Genomic DNA, 4,461 nt, shown 5'->3' on the forward strand with positions numbered 1-4,461 from the left:
GCCCGTGTCGGGGGGGTGGACTTCCCGGGGGGGGGAAGCGCCGGCCACCAAGCCTGGAGGGCAGCTGTTCCGGCGCCCGCGCGGTCCTCCTTAAGTCGGGTGAGTGCGGCCCGGGCTGGGTCTTGGTTCTCCCGAAAAGGAAAGGCCAGAGTTCGAAGGGATCAGGGGGCCCCGTTGAAAAGGCCCGGGCGGGGGGCCGGGCCCGGGGGCCCTCCTCCGGGGCCCCCCGGCGCTTGGGAGCGGGGGTTTCCCGCTGCAAGGAAACCGCCGCGGGGCCTTCGGAGGGCGCCCTCGGGGGTTGCCGGGCCCGCCCCGAACTCCCGCAGGGGCTTCCCGGGCGCTGGGGCCCGCGCTGCAGCCTCGGCGGCGGCGGGTTTGTGCGGAACTGCGTCCTCGCCGAGGACCCGAGGATCCGCCAGGTGCCGGAGCGTGGGAGCCGCCCTCGGACTCCCGGTCTCCCCGGAATCGCGGCCAGCCCTGCGCTGGTTGTAGTCTGTCCCCGGTCAGCTCTGTTCTCTGCGTGTAGGAGTCGTGAAAATTCCACAAGAGGCTAAATTACACCGAATTGGCCCAGCAAATGATGGCCTTTTACCTAACTTGAAGGGCAATTTGCATATAGATACAGGTGCCTATAGGGCCTAGATAGAAGATGGAGGTGGTTGGAATTTATTGAAACTGCTACTGTTGTTTTTTTGGTCATAGTCAGCAAAGTAGAAAACGACAAAAAAATGCATGTGAAAGCGTGATTGGCTACCTTGTACGCTTAGTATTACAGACCACAGTCCAGTAGCCACGTGCGGTTGAAATAGGCTGTTAGTGTAAAATACACATTGGCTTTCCAAGCTGGTACCCAAACAGAAAAAGTCTCAATAATGTTTACGTTGATTACACATTGAAATGGATAATACTTAAACATTATTAAATTTTTTAAAATTAAATCTTTATTGTTCAGATTATTACATTGGTTCCTCTTTTTTTTTCCCCCCATAACTCCCCTCCTCCCAGTTCCCCCCCTCCCTCCGCCCTCACTCCCCACCCACTGTCCTCATCCATAGGTGCACGATTATTGTCCATTCTCTTCCCGCATCCCCCACACCCCTTTCTCCCCCAAGAATAGTCAGTCCATTATTAAATTTAATCTCATCTATTTCTTTTTATTTTTCAGTGTGGCTACTAGAAAACTATGATTCACACTATGTTTCTGTTGGACAATCCTGCTATCGGTCTTCTGCTGAGGGACACAGAAGCGACATGGCTTTCCTTTGCTCAGACACCCTGATGGGAAATGAGCACTTGACTTGTTAAACTGGAAGGTGAGGATCTAACTATCAGCTGTAATTATTGCAGATTCCACCACCCCTTATGCCCCCAATTTTTCAATGTCTCCAACACTTCAAAAACATTAAATTCTAGGGATGTGTAAGGGACTCATAGTGATACATCGTCTGTGTGATGTGCAGAAGTCAGTTTCATTGTCACAACTTTGTGAGATGGAGATAGGCTAGGTTCTGTCTCCGTTTGATAGTCTTGGAATATTAAAGGACTTGTTAGGGTCTAGCTCAGTGATGGTGAACCTTTTGAGCTCGGTGTGTCAGCATTTTGAAAAACTCTAACTTAACTTTGGTGCCATGTCACATATAGAAATTTTTTGATATTTGCAACCATAGTAAAACAAAGACTTATATTTTTGATATTTATTTTATATAGTTAAATGCCATTTAACAAAGAAAAATCAACCAAAAAAATGAGTTCGCGTGTCATAGGTTCGCCATCACTGGGCTAGCTAGTGAGTGGGCTGGAGGTCTTCTGACCTCAGGTTCAGTTTTCTTTGTTCTCCACCATATTCCTATGAATATGAGCCATATTTATGCTCATGAGCCAGATTCCATATATATTGTGTATTGGATTATAAAGAAAGACATTTTTAAAGATGTACTTCTCTGCTCAGGGCCAGTTTTATGGTATGCAACCAGTGAGTCACATAAGGCCCATCATTTAGAAGGGCTGTCACCTTAATTTTTTAACAACGGAGGGGGGGCGGCTGTATTTTCAATTTGGGTCGGGTCTGCAAATGATGTAGCTAATTTTTTTTCTCTATGCAGTAATCTAGAATGGGAGTTGGGAGGTGTTGGACAAGAACCAAAACATCTGGTTTTCACTTTACTTCTGTCTGAAATGAGAAGGGTTTGCTAGTCTCTCTCAAGTTCTTTGATTCTGTATGAGTTACTGTAATCAGATTTTGTGGATGATACTGTATTTTACATGCATAACATAAAAGAAATCCTGATGATTCTCCATTTAGTGCCGTGTAAATCAAATAGTTTTTAAAATATAGTAATACTTTCTATTTGTTGTTTAGGATGGATTTTTCCGTGTGGCATTAAGCTTTCTTACCATTTATCATTTCATGTAAAGCAGTGGTGGGGAACCTTTTTTTTGCCAAGGATATGTGGATATTTATAACATCATTCTCAGGTTGCACAATTAATCTACTTAAAAATTAGCCTGCTGTATTTGGTCAAACATTTAATTAACTCACCCCTAATGCCTTGGCAGGGCCAGCCCAAATGATTCCTTGGGCCTTATGCAGCCCACAGGCTGGACAGTCCCCATACCTGATATAAAGGGTACGGTTGTGATACGGAGGTGTGGATAAAAATATGCTTATTTAAGCAATTGTTTTTTAGTGAGATAGGAAGATGGGTCAGATCTCAGGCTACCTCCAATTTAGAGGTTTCCTCTGTTAAGGCATGAGTATGAACCATTTCTTGACAGTATCTGTTCCTTCTTTTTGTTGTCTTAGTTACTATTTATTACATGAGGTGCTTCTCTTCTTTCTCATTCCTAAATTTTTAAATTCTCTTTAAGATTGGACATAACTGCAGCACTAGAATGCAGTCTGCTTGGGCTGCCATAACAAAATACCGTAGACTGAATGGCTTAACAGAAATAACCTTTTTCACAGTTTTGGAGACTGGAAATCTGAGATCAGGGTGCCAGTGTGATCCAGTTCAGGTTAGAGCTCTCTTCTTGACTTGCAGAAAGCTGCCTTCTTGCTGTGTCCTCACATGGTGGGGAGAGAGTTTTGGTATCTCTTTCTCATATAAGAGCACCAATTAGACCAGGGCTCTACCTTTATGACCTAATTTAATCTTAATCACCTCTTTCAAGGCTCTGTCTCCAGTACAGTCACATGGGGGGGTTAATGCTTCAGCATGTGAATATTGGGGAGACACATCCAGTCTATAGCAGCCAGACACCTTATCTGTCCTTGTTCAGTAATGTGTTCATAGCATTTAGAACAGTGTGTAGAACATAGAAATTGCCTAATAAATATTTACAGCATAAATGAAAGACAGTGTATTAGAGTGATCCTCTCTTCAGGTGGCTATTTGTGGGCTCCTGCCCATCATTGGAACAGTTATAACAGTGGACATTTGCTCTTGGCTGGAGCCAGCTTCTCAGAAGGGTAATGGGTGGAAAGATGAGGAGATTGGTAAAACTTGGAGATGGCAGTGATAAGTATCAGAGAGAGCATTTAACAAGTACGTTCATTTAACAAGTAATTAAGTATCTAGTAAGGGTCTAGTTCTGTGTTGGGTACTAGAGGTACAAATGGAGAGCAGAAGATATTTTACCTGCTCTTATCCTATACTAGAGGCCCGGCCTGTGCCCTCTCGCAGTCTGGGACCCCTCGGGAGATAACGACCTGCTGGCTTAGGCCTGCTCCCAGGTGGCAAAGGGCATGACCAATCCCTAAGTGCAGCCCCTGGTCAGGCTCAGAGCAGAGCCGATAGGGGAGTTGAGGCGCCGCCCCCTGTCACGCACAGAGTAGGGCCAATCAGGGGGTTGAGGAGCTCCCGCCTGTCACTCACAGAGCAAGGCCCGTGGAGGGTGGTTGGGGCGCCACGCTCTATCACCCACAGAGCAGGGCTGATCAGGGGGTTGAGGAGCTCCCCCCTGTCACTCACAGAGTAGGGCCGATAGGGGAGTTGGGGCACCGCTCTTGTCACACACACAGCAGGGCGGATCAGGGGGTTGGGGCGCCGCCCCTCTATCACCCACAGAGCAGGGCCGATCAGGGGGGTGAGGGAGCTCCCCCCTGTCACTCACAGAGTAGGGCCGATAGGGGAGTTGGGGCACCGCTCCCTTGTCACACACATAGGAGCAGAGGTGGATCAGGGGGTTGGGGCACTGCCCTTCTATCACCCCACAGAAGCAGGGCCCAATCAGGGGGTTAGGGCGCCGCCACTGTCACACTCAGGACAGGGGCGGATGGGAGCATATAGCTCTACCCCCGTCAAACACAGAGAGGAGCCCGGTGGGTCGGGCGGTGTTGGGGCAACCGCATCATGTTCACACACAGAGCAGCGCCGATCAGGGGGTTAGGGCGCCGCACCCCTGTCATACATACAGACGACAGGCGATTAGGGGAGTGGGGGAGCTCCCTCCTATCAGGCT

General features: G+C 48.0%; 1 protein-coding gene across 2 annotated transcripts in view; it reads left to right on the forward strand.

Annotated features, from left to right (window-relative positions):
• The first annotated feature begins 1,170 nt into the window (after nucleotides 1-1,170).
• MIOS (meiosis regulator for oocyte development) overlaps nucleotides 1,171-4,461 on the forward strand; it is a 36,525-nt gene continuing 33,234 nt past the window's right edge. For both annotated transcript variants that reach the window (XM_006085013.3, XM_014452432.2), the window contains exon 1: nucleotides 1,171-1,313. The gene's annotated coding sequence lies outside the window, so the exon portion shown is untranslated. The remainder of the gene's footprint in view (nucleotides 1,314-4,461) is intronic.

Source organism: Myotis lucifugus, unplaced genomic scaffold (assembly GCF_000147115.1).
Source record: "Myotis lucifugus unplaced genomic scaffold, Myoluc2.0 scaffold_15, whole genome shotgun sequence".
Taxonomy (NCBI): Eukaryota; Metazoa; Chordata; class Mammalia; order Chiroptera; family Vespertilionidae; genus Myotis; species Myotis lucifugus.